Raw genomic sequence first — 12,458 nt, 5'->3', positions numbered from 1 at the left:
TTACTTGAGTGTCTATTACGCAAACAAGCTCTGTTTTCTTTGACAGCTGATCAATGTCAGTGTTTCAAAATGTAACATTATGCAAGCGTTTGTGAATAATGCCATGTCATTGAGAGATGCAGAATTTAATCTCTGAAAATACTTTTTAGATAAGGCTTCGAACTACGTGTTTTTAAGGTAGTGCTTTTTCCAATAGACTCACTCGAGCTAATCTACTTTGATATTTAACAAGAACATCACACAGGTGATCCAAACAAATTTTTAAAAAGCGCGTAAGGGTTTTTACGAGTTGTGTGTGTCTCAGTTTGGACACACAGATAATTCTTGCTCTTTAGTCTTCTGTCCTCATTTCTTACATTTTTAATGTTTGGACTTAACAGCTGCAGGCAGTTAATTATTTCTGAAAGGTATTTCCTTTAGAAATGTAAATCATTGTAGCTCTGCTGATTTTTAAGGTTTTTCTGAGAGTTTGTTTATCTTTTTGTTTGTTTTGTGGTTTTTTTTCTTCTTTTTGGTTAACTGAAACAGTTATGGGGCCAAATCAGACTACAGACACTCATAAACATGATTTTACTTTTTGCATTGCATTGTGTAGAGAGGATGTGAAATATTTATATGTACTAAAAGAAAAATCCTGCTTAGCTTAACAGGGTTGTAGCATATTGTTAGAAACAATTTATTTCTATGAAAGCAGAGTTGATATTTGAAGGAAACTGGGGGGTACCTTCAAATATCAAAGGATCACTACTGGAGCTGGTGGTTTTCTGCAGATTTGTGCTTGCTGAAGATTGGCCTTCCACTGAGAAATTCTGCAGAACTAAAAAAAATTGTAATTTAACAGGTAACTGAGCAACAGATTCTGTCAGTGCAACAAAATGTATTGTCCTGGTGAGTGATAGGAGTATATCATGTATATACTGGAGTGGTTTTAATTGTGTAAAAGTTCATATGTATTTGCTACAAATATATATATTCACTGTGTGTGTTTATGTGTGTATATACACACATACACACAGGTTTTAAAACTGTATTGAGTGGTTTTTCATCTCATTGGACACTTTCACCTGTGCATAAAGTGAAGTTTTGTTTGTGATGTGCAGTGATTTACTGTGCAGTGTGGCCCCAGGTGTGAAACTGGAAAGGGTAGGGTTTACTCTACTCCCGAGTTGGCTGCTCCACGAGATACTGACTTGGCCACCTGGCAACTTGAGTGAGCAAAGCATTTGCTCTCTGTCTACTGTGTTCACTTGTTGTGTGCTCTGCTGCACTGCAGCCTCTTTCACCCTCAGGAAATCCACGCAGTGCTTCCACAGCAGCTCTCATCAAGGTCTTGTTCATAAAACCTCACTTCAGGTTCTTACGACAAGGTAAGAGTTGGTCTGTTCTAGAAATGTCGTCTCCTTCTGGCTCGCAGAGAGAAAAAGACATACTTGCAAGGTGAGGTGTCTCAATCAGAGCTTTATCAATGCTGCTGAAGCTGGGCCAATGTGGGTCAGTAGATAGAGCAAGGTCACAGCACACATCTATCCCAGTCGGGAGACGGAGCAGTGCTCTGCTCTCCTGTACGTTCTTGGTACCTTTTGCTGGTGCAGTCTCCTCCACAGGGCAATGGCATGAAGTTAGATGGACCATCCCTCTGAGTAAATGGTGCTCGCTAGGAGGACTCCGGTGAAGAAGAGCTCAAGGCCTGCTGTCCTTGCAAAATAAGGTATTTGGAGGTCCTGCTACTCCCAAACCAGTACACTTCTCTGCTTTGTTCTTGCCTTCCGAGGTACTGCCAGTTAATCACACAGTGTGTTTGCCGCCTTCTTACTTGTCACTCAAATTGCATTTTTGTTTAAATTCGATATACAGTTATTTTTATTTGTTTCCCTCCGTCCCTGGTCTCCCCATTTATGCATTAGAGCTGCTCCTTGGCAGCCACGGGAGGGCAGTAAGTCTGTATGGAGAAATACCAGCCATTTTAAAGTACTCCACTGCGTGCCCTTTGTTTTTGAGCGAGGCTGAAGGCCCTGGAGTCTTCCTCAGGGCAGGGAGAAAGCAGACACTCCAGCACAGCTGTGGTTCTGGCACAGCAAGGAAGAAACTTTAAGTGAGAGTGAGCTCACACTGTACTAAAATCGGTTTAAAACCAGCTGGTTTCAGTGTGTGCCATGTTTGGCACAGCAGCTCTGCATGAGGTGCTGCTGTTACATTGCACACTCCATTTTGTTTGTAACCTCCTATTTTTTAATTTTTTTTTTAGCATTCAGCCCTAGTATCAGTCCTACAAACCTCAAGTGTAAGTCAGATGCTGCTCCAGGCATTGCTAAATTAGATTTTCTTCTGAGCATCCTCAAGAAGCAAAGGAATAATTATACTTACTGCTTTGTCACTCCTCCTCTTGTTCTGTCCCAGCAGGTCTTGTTAATCTGGGGGAAAAAATAAAAGCATGCTGCTGTCAGTCCAGCTCTTGGCAATGGGGAATCTAGGGTCTTGCCAGATCATGTCTGTGTTTTCAGGAGGACCAGGGGATATCTAGGTTTTTTTAACTTGGTTGTTTTATAAGAAAGCAGCCTCGATAAACGTGGTCTTTCCCAGAACTTCTCCTGCCACGCTATTCGTACTCCCCCTTATGCACTGTTGCATCCCTCACTGATTTATCCTTCCTTCTGCTGCCCCAGGAAGGTAAAATGATGTGAGCTGTTCCCATTCGACATGTGGGAAACAGAACAAGAGTAAATGCTGGGTTTAAGCTTGGTTACATGAGAAAGATCTGCCTACATCAGGGCATCAAATACAATCACAAATCATTACCATTTCTTTTACACCTTCCCTTTGCTGTAGGTTTGCCTTCATCCACCTTTTCAAGCTCTATATTCAAGACATTTGGCATGAGCACTCAAGGAGTTAAGTGAATATGAACTGTTATCTTCTCGTTTGTGCGATAAATTTGTTTGACAGGTGCCAAAGAGCACAATTTGGGAGGTGTCAGTGCTCAGCACTATTTATGGTTCAGTATTAAAAAGATATAAATAAATACAGACTTTGAAATGGAACTAGCTAAACTCCTTGATATAGAAACCTGAGCCAGGTACAGGGCCAAGTAGTTGGAATGGAAGTTTTCCAACACTGGGAACTGTTCTAGTCCTATCAAATGCAGCTTGAATGAAGTGACAGCTCTCAAGGCCAGCTCAGGATTAGGTCTGTGCAGAAATAAATGGTGTGATGCCTGGCATTCCTGAACAGCTTGCAGGGCCTGAAGAATCAGAAGAGGGCAGAGTAGTAAAAGCATTAGGCCTATTTTCTCCTGTATCATTGGTTTCTATGATTTCAGGTAGACCTTCCTCACCCCAGTATAAAATGCGAGTAAGTCCCCAGCTAACTTGCATTTAAGCAGACTAGGAACAATGTAAATTGTGTGAGAGCAAGTGTGGAAAACTGATCCAACCTTTTACTTATGCCAAGCCATCTTCAATCTTTACAAAGCTAAATATAAGCAACTACAAATACTTGGTAGAGCTACAGTGATTTATGAAAGAACCCAAGTGTTCCTTCAAAACTGGTGAAAGCAAGCAAGATCTCTGGAGGTGAAGGTAGGAATTCAGGATTATTTTTAAAGCTACCTATCCACAGCTTTGATGTACCAACAGATAGTTAGTAGCAATAAAATGCCAGTAGCGTTAATGGAACTATTCCAACAGGAACTTCTTGCCCCTTCATCATGCCAAAAAAGAGATGCCCTCTCTGTAAGCCCCTACCAAATATGGCTTTTGTGATACTCTGGGAAGTTAAAATTCAAGCTATTTTTGTTCTCCAAATATTGTGCTAATAGTCTTCCAGAGTGTTATGTGCAGGTTTCAAGAGGCATGAAAACTGTTTAACTTTCTTCTTTAATAAGGAAAAAAATAATAATCTTGATTTCCGTCCTTATGTGATTTGGGTGGGCAAGACAAGAACTGAAATGGCAAACACTGAATGTTTTCAGACAACTCATTGAGCTGCCAATTCAAACTCTGGGTTGTGCAGAAAACTAACGGGAAATAGAAATCCAGCAAATGGGTTTGGCTACGAAGGCTCTGAGCTGTGGCTGGTCACCCTAGGGAAGAACACAAGGCTAGAAAAACCAAAACATACCTGAGGTGTGGGTTAGGCTTACAAAAAAGGAGTGGGGTGCTGGCTCCTCAAACTAGGCTTATTATGGCAGTGCAGCTCATGCTTTAAAGACTTAAGGAGGATGGAAAAATGAGGGCTAACAGGGGACATACAGCAATACCAAATGCACTTATGCCAGGGGAGGTTCAGGTTGGATATTAGGAAAAATTTTTTCACTGAAAGGGTTATCAGCCATTGGAACGGGCTGCCCAGGGAGGTGGTTGAGGCACCATCCCTGGAGGTGTTCAAAAGACGGGTTGATGTAGTGCTGGGAGGTATGGTTTAGTGATGATGCTCCTTGTTTGTTATGTGAGTGTCTATTTTTGTCAGTTAGGTTGACAGTTGGACAAGATGATCTTTAAGGTCCCTTCCAACCTAGAAGATTCTGTGGTTCTATAAAAGGTTAGGTCACCTTCTTTGCTACTATTGTGCGTGCTTTTTAGTTCTGTCATGAGAGCGCAGCTGTAGAGAACATTGAGGACACCTGTTTTCCTGAAAAGGAACCTTGTTTCCTATGCTTTGAAAGCAGGCCACCAGTTAAACTGAAGCAACAGTTGTTGAAGTCCGTGAAGTGGACGGCAGAGGAGGCAGTCACTGTCTGGGCTTCATCTTTAGATACTCTACCTAGTGGGATTGCTGTAGGAAAGGGACATCTCTGTGCTCCCACTTTGGTCTCCTCCAGGCTAGAAATCTTGTCGGAAGCATCTGGGAGTCGATGGGAGAGAGTGAACCTGCACTGCTGGTTCTTGGCACTGCTGTGCCTGAAGGCGAGCCCTTTCCTTGTGTGCAGCTATTGAGCATGGTGAAATTACTCTGCTCTGTTTCCACTGAGGCTCTCCCAGCACTTCTCCAGGAGTCAGGCTTCAAGAGCATGACAGGGCAGAAGAATGCCATTAGCCCTATTTTACAGATAGGAGTTGAATCATTTGCTCAGAGTCAAATGAAGGGTTTAACCTGGATGTTTGGACCATCTCTTGATCAGTCATTCCTTGCAAAGGCTTGTATGAACTGCTGGTGTCTCCCTCTTAGCTGTGCTCAAATACGTGTCCGTCAGGATGTTCTGCCACCAGGCAATCTCTCTTTCCAGGGATGCAGACACAGATGTAGATACTAGAGTTCAGATTATGCAGTACTTCTCAACTGATCTCAGGAATTGGATCGAGAGCCACAGCAAAGCAGAAAGAGGGTCAGTCAGCATTCAAAGGTAGCAATGATTCTGCTCTCTGTAACTGCTAGAAGTAACTTGTCAGGACTATCTGTGAATCACCTTCAGGCAAGTGCTTATGAGTTTGTCCGTTTGCCACACAAAGCACTTGGAAAAACCTTGCAGCTTTCCCTGTCTCCCTCCCACACCTTGCTATTTGCTGGAACAGCGAGGCAAGATGCCAAGAAGCCAGAACAAGGAGTGGATCTCAGGGCAGTGGAAGAAAACACGCTGTCTCCTGGGGATGATTCCAGGCTGGGGCAAGGTGGCTCGCTGCTCTCCAGCTACGTGACACATGGCAATGCCATGCCAAAAGCTGGGTGCAATGGCTGAGTTTGGCAGCAGGCGTTAGCATTAGCCATCACAGCAACCTATGATGTCTAGCATTAATTCTTAGTTCCAGTAAAGTGTTCAGAAATAGCCCTGTTTCTCTCTTATTCTCTGGCTCCAGCCTGCCTTCCCATTTAGAACAGCTCTGCCCAAACTGTTCCAGATAACCCTTCTGTCTTTTGTAAAAAGCTCTTTAGAGTGGCTAAATGCAGGCAAAGGATTGGCTTCTGTTTGCCTCGCTTCAAAATTAATTTGTCATGTTTACCCAGGGGGTGAATGACTTTGGTAGTTATCATCTGTAAAGTGAATCCTGGCTGGAAGCTACAAAGACCCGAGCCTTTCTGCTGTGCCTGTGCAGGATCGATGGAGGTACATGTAATCAATCAGGTGGCAAGAGGAGAGGGCAAAGCACTCCCCAAACTATGCAAGCAAATGCCATTTACAACGAGCAGAAACAACTGATCCGTCTAGCCCAGAGATAAAGAAGAATTGCAGACTGAATAATGTTTAACCAAGGCTCACAGATCTGGGGAGAAACAGAAGTACCATATTCTCGAGGCACACAGCTGCTTATCAGGCTGCTGCACCCTTTTTATCTTCATCTCATCCAAAATGGCTTTGCTCGATACCCATAAAAAGCACTGTTGGGCAACAGAATTTGAACAGGCTAAGTGGGATATTGTAAATGTTTTAAAGCATTAATTACTAAGGTTGCAGGGGCAAGGTGCCTGTCCTTGCCCTACACTGTCCTACACTCTATCCAAAGACAAGGTCTGGTATCACTTTCTTCCATTTAGTCCTTCTATCTCCAGCCTCTCCACCTGGCACTGTCCTTCTCTCAACATATTCCGCCCCCATGGGCTTGTCTCCAACTTTCCAAAGCAGCCGGTATCCACTTGGCACCACGTGGCACAGTTTGGAGGGAGCAGTGGGTGGCAGGAGCCGCAGCCAAGGGTGGCGTGGTGGCCTATGCATGGTGTGCTGCACAGTTTTTCCCCTCTGCCAGTGATGAACATGTTTGTAGCTTGGGCTTGTTGAGGCTTGTTACCACCTTATCTAGGGAATAACACCTAGTTTTGTTTTCTTTCATAATCTAAAGAGAGGGGAAAAAAAAAATCCATGTACCTGCATGTAAAATTTCCAGTTTGTGTGAACATATTTGCAACACTTCTTTTTCCCTAGTGGGAGAGAAAATGGTGTTATCCAGAGAATGTATGTGTGGAGGGCAGGGAAAAACCCTGGTGAAAGGTAACGAGGCTGTGATCTGCCTCATGTCCCTGAGAAGATAAATCTGGGCAAGTACCCTCCAAAATGCCTGAAGAGTAGACTTATTCCTTTTTCCACAAATAATCATTAGAGATAACCCCAGCATTGGTGGGCCTATGCCCACCTCCCAGTAAGAGTTCAGTACTGTATAATCAATGCCCTGGAGCTATATAGCGTGAGCCACAAATACCCTGCCAGAGCCACTCCAGTCTGTTCTGGGTAAATAGCAGGAGACAAGAAATGCTCGGAATCTTAAGCTTTGCTACCAATGCTGGCCTCCCAGGCCTGTGTTAGCCCCTTCCCTGCAGATCCACGGAGAGCACACACCACCTCTGTGGTGTGACAACCTTCACCTTTCCTTCCTCAAAGTAGTCCCTCTCTGGGTGACATGTAACAGGCCAGTGGTGTGAGCAGGGCACGGGGAGACACCTGCAAATGTGGCTTTCTCAGCAAGGCAAAGCACAGGAGGCAAAGGGAAGGTTCTTGTATCTTCTTCCCCCTCCTTTTTTACAACTAAAGGGCCAAGGCAGCCCTTCAGCAGACTTCTCCTCTGCACAGAACCTGAGAGCCACCCCTCCTCATCTCCTTCCAGCCAGGGGGCCTGGGGCCCTCTAACAGCTCCACTGACATTCCCTGCCCTCTCCAGGTGGAAACTGTGAAATACCCATCCTGCTCCCTGCCCTGTGTCTTCCTCTTGGGCAGAAAACATTCGTCTCGAGAACGGCCACACTGGCTCCTTCTGGCAGCACTAAATCATCTTAAAAATAAAGTGCTCACTGACTAAATGAAATTGAGCCTCGTCTCCTTCCCTTTGCAGAGAGGGGAGAGAGAAAGGAAGGACAAGTGCAAAGAGTGCCTGAGTGCTTTGGGATGAAAGTACACAGTTCAGGAATCCCAGCAGTCCCAAGTGTCACAAAAATAGCTCTTCGTTTGGATCCTATGATGATACTGGACGTGCATCTACCACTGGCTGAGTCAGAGAGATCTCATTTCTTTACAAAGCTGTTGCTCCCATTCGTGGCCATAAAGCCATGTAAATAACATATGGTACAAACAGCATCACGAAACCTGCCAAAGTTTTGAAATACCTGCAAGTTAACTACTAAATCTAAGCCACCTGTCCAGTGACTTCTCCTTGAGTTGTTCCAGTTCATCACCCCTATTATTATAATAAGTTGATGGAACACCATAAATCTACGTAGTCAGGTAAGACATTCCTCCTGCCCTGAATAAATTAACCTCTAAAGAATATGAGTGAACTCAAGACAAAACCTCTCAGGAGGCAGCTTATCTGAGCCTCAGCGGTTGCTTGGAGAAGGAGGACTGAGGGCACCATTTCCAGAGTGGATTTTGCTCTGTGGTTAGCTCTGTGAACACAGGAGCAGGACAGTGACGTACATTTTATTGTCGTCAGAGAAACAGCTTGAGCCTGTCCTATGCAAGAGGCTTTCTGACTGTTCTCTGAATTGCCTGGATACTTATCAACCTAATGACATGACCAATAGCTGCTTAATTGAGACTCCATTAATTCTTTTTCTGCAGGTTAGTTGTCAGTCTACTAATTTCCTGTTGCAATACAGCCCTTCTTACTGCAGGGCCCAAAGATCCTTCTAGGCTCTGGTTCTCTAACTTTTTTGTTTGTGGAAGCTTAGTCATTCTGGCCAGTTCCTCACTGGGAACTGGGCCCACTTAGTAGGAGGCTTTAAAAAAGCCCAGCTTTCAGCGGGTTCTTCAAAGCAGTCAGCATCAAAACTGCCAGAGCTTTTCTTGGGTGTTCCCTGGCACCCAGTAAGTGGCGAGCTGCTGGGTGGTGAGCGAAGAGACGCCTCTCGGTAAACAGCAAACAGGAGAAAGAAAGCAACCCCAGCCAAAGGCTGACAGAGACCCCGCTGGAACTCACATTCAACTCACCCTGGGCTTGCTCTTCCCCGTCCCCTTCCTGCTGCTTCTCCCCCAGAACCCGCAGCAGAGCTGTTTATGAGCCTCCTGAAATTGCATCATTAAAAGCCTTTCGTTCTGTGAGTATCACCAGGCAATATGAGGTGAAGGTATGATGGTATGGGGAAAGAATCTGCTACGGAGTCAGGGCTTCAGCTGCTACAGCAAGCCTTCTCGCTGACCTTGGGTAAGGTACCCACCTCTCTCTTTGACTTGCAAGAATCAGGATATTTGGAGAATTAAATAATCCTCAGCAAACCATTTTAACATCAGTAGAGAAGGCTCTGGGGAAGTGTGACTCATTATTAGTTATAATTTAAATTTATTATAACTGCCATTGCATTATATATTATATATCGTGAGGCTAGATATATCATTATGGTATTTATATCTGTAGTGTAATTTATATTATTAGAATCAAATTTATCATTTATTATAAGTTAATAAAAGATTGATTTTTAGAATCCTCATAGGTGTAAGATTCTTGCTAGAAATGCTCATGTTTCTGGCTAAGGCAGCAAGTGTCTTGAAATTTGACTACATATAACACTACTGAACAAGATGCAAGAAGCAAAAGACAGTTTTAGTGCCAAAGATGTGCTGTGGCTGATTTCTTAATGATGTTCATTTCTTGCTCTTATAGGTAATCAAGAAACTCCTCAAAATCTGGGAACTTGCTTTTTCAGAGGATGGCTGAATTCAGATCTGCATTACAAAAGAATGCAGGCATAAAGCACAGAAATTACATGACTTTCAGATAAGATTTTTACTTTTCAAAGTAAAAACTTTTAACCTGCAATAACCTTATTCTGCTGTCACATGATCCTGGAGGGGCTAAGGCATCAATGGATATCAACGTTTAGGTTTTTACATAGAAGTTTTCTAGGTTTCTTCTCTCTACCCCACTTGGAAGGGCTTTATCTGGCAAGTGTTTGCATAGCACGTTTAGCAGATCAGCTCCTACACAAACTCTGGCAGTTGGTTCAAAGCACGGACAAAGCAGGTGTCACTACTGTTTTAGCCACAATCCCTTGGTGGAGGGCAGGAAACCAGAATGGGGTGGCCTGGGCTGATCCCCACAGGATTCACTTCCACGTCTTCTTCTGCCTCAAGGCAGAGTTTGCACAAGGCCAGACTGTAAATTTGTCTGGGATTTGGAAAGGAGGGAAGAGCGCTCCACTCTCATTTCCTCTTGCTGAGCTTTCCCATTGTGTAGAGCAGAATACCAAATAATAAGAATGTGAATAAGGCTGGGAAGAGGAGAAGGCCAGAGCATGCGTAACGATTAGAGTCCCGATGTGAGGGTGGAGAGCTGTAAGTCTTCACAAGCAGAGAGGGAACCTGAATTTGGACCTCCTAAATCCCATGCCAACTGGAGGCTGTTACATAAACCACTGATACCCTTTCTGAAGAAAAGGACGGCTCTCTGGTCTATTTTTAAAGTACAGCACCCTGCCCCTTCTTTTTTTTCCCCAGGGTTCAGGGCTGTAATTCTTACAATTGGTAGCACTAAATCAATCCCAAACAGTGACAGTATTTTCTCTATTTTTCTCCAGTTTACAGGGAGATCTTGCATGGCTTCTGCCGTGGAACAGTTCTCCCAGTGCTTTACTTACACTGTGTTGGATTTATTATTTAGGACTGTGGACACAGTTAGTCAACCATCCCCATAAAAGTTCGCCTCTGGGTTCTGGATTGTGAGTCCCGGGTTTCCTGTCCTTATTGCCCTCAAGAACTAAAAAGTAACAAAAAATGACACAAAGTATCTGCACCCAGCAGCTTCAGTCCAGCTTTGAATCCTACCCCTTTGCATCCCAAATTGGGTGGGAAAACAGACACTTGTCTCTTCTTTAGTCTAAGTATAGAAGGAGCTAGCCTTGCACTCAAGTTCAAGGGGTCTTTTAAGGCTGCAGAAAGCCTGGCAACAGGAGGTGTGATGCAAATTAAACAGCGGGGGCAGAAATACCCAATGGTTTACCACGTGGGAATAAAGGGAACCAGCCAGGCCTGTCTTTGAAAGATGGGGAGAGCTTTAACCTGTGCTTTTTCTGCCTAAATCTCAAACTACGGCAGCGTGCTCATGCAGAAACCCATGAGTTCTCCATGCTCAGCACAGTGAGTAAGACATATTTCACAATTAATGCCGAGTTGACGCAAGCAAAACGATATTACACAGAAACTTAGAACCAACATCCAAATTCAGTACAGGAGTAGATAAGAGTGTCCTTAGAAAAGACATCTGAAACATACAGCCAGATGAGAGTAAAGATATTTCCTTTAGAGAAAGTAGTATGGAATTAACCACAAATATGCAATTCATATGCATTTCTGGAGATGTGAGTATTGAAATTAAGAAAACTAGGCATTTTTTGACAAAACTTTTCACGGTTTGTACCTTATCACAGCCACGTTTTTGCGTCATCTAACACATCCAGTCTCCATCCCATTCTCAAACATGAAACTGTCATGTTTGGCCTTTCCATTTCAGATACATTGTGTCTACCCACAGCCTGTGTGTACTGCAATTAAGTCAATAATGTGTCTTCCCCAGGGAATTGTTATTTTTAACCTTTCAAGTTCAAATCTAGCCTTTCTAGTACTGACTGAGGCTTGCTTCCAGTCTGGATAATGTCTGGGTGATGAGTTTTGCTAAATTCATTTGTAGCTGTCCGTTTGGTGCCTAGCAGAGACCTCCTCATGGCTTACCTAGGAAGCTGAGTGGGGCTTGGGTGGGAAGCATATAATTTTATTTAAAAAAAACCAAACAAAACAAACCCATGATGGAATGTAATATTTGAACAATATTTTGTGTCTTCATAAATACCAGCCAAATAACCTTTGGTATGAGCATCTGGAGATAAGGGATATAACTTATAGTGGACCATTTATCCACTTTCCTTCTTCACAAATCCACAGCACCCGCAACTCCCACTAACTTTGATATAGGTCCTGCAGCGTGGATTTAAGTGTTCAATTCAAGCTACTAGTTAGCTGAAAAGGCTGGCCAAAGGAAGCAATTGACACTACTGAAATTAAAGCTCAGGGCTGTTTGTTGGTCACTCCTCTGAATTATGCAGCAACTGGAGGAGAATTATGAATCCTGTTTCTTTTGAGAAGAAGTGAAGTATTTAAATCTCCAAAGCTCATCCAAATATAATTCTGCACTAATGAGGCCACGGTGTCATGTAGTGTTATTTTTCAGTCAGAAAAGTTGCTGACAGAGGCAGGCGCTTACCAGAACATCCACAAAAGCACAGAGCTGTTACTATTAGCCCCTTTTGTGCGTCTGTGAGACACCACATCGCTGCAATCAACCTGTAAGGAAAGAACGCGCCGGTTTTATTTCCAACACGGGACACGAGCATGCCATTTCCAACCCACCCGTAAGCAGCACCAACGGCGATTTTAAGCCAATGCTTCGAAAAAATGGCACTGGCGCCGGGGCACGGAGCGCCACAAAATGGAGTTGCTCCCTTCGCTTGGCGTTTGGCTGGAGCCTGCGAGGCATCGGGCTCTTGTGCACGTCTTGGTAGACGTTCAGGTCCCCAGAGGGGCACAGAGAGACACCCCACCTACCCCCCCCGCC

The 12,458-nt window shown here is 44.0% G+C and overlaps 1 long non-coding RNA gene across 1 annotated transcript in view; it reads right to left on the bottom strand.

Moving 5' to 3' along the window:
• The window catches only part of LOC106893154, a 17,705-nt gene that overhangs the window by 5,049 nt on the left and 198 nt on the right, over positions 1-12,458 (bottom strand). Inside the window, exons 2-3 of the long non-coding RNA XR_001413006.1 lie at positions 12,108-12,187; positions 2,365-2,411 (exon numbers count right to left, since the gene is read on the bottom strand). This is a non-coding gene — a long non-coding RNA (uncharacterized LOC106893154). The remainder of the gene's footprint in view (positions 1-2,364; positions 2,412-12,107; positions 12,188-12,458) is intronic.

This window comes from Calidris pugnax, unplaced genomic scaffold (genome assembly GCF_001431845.1).
Source record: "Calidris pugnax isolate Ruff unplaced genomic scaffold, ASM143184v1 scaffold24, whole genome shotgun sequence".
Lineage (NCBI taxonomy): Eukaryota > Metazoa > Chordata > Aves > Charadriiformes > Scolopacidae > Calidris > Calidris pugnax.
The sequence above is the reverse complement of the archived record's forward strand: the minus strand, read 5'-3'. Positions and strand labels throughout refer to the sequence as shown.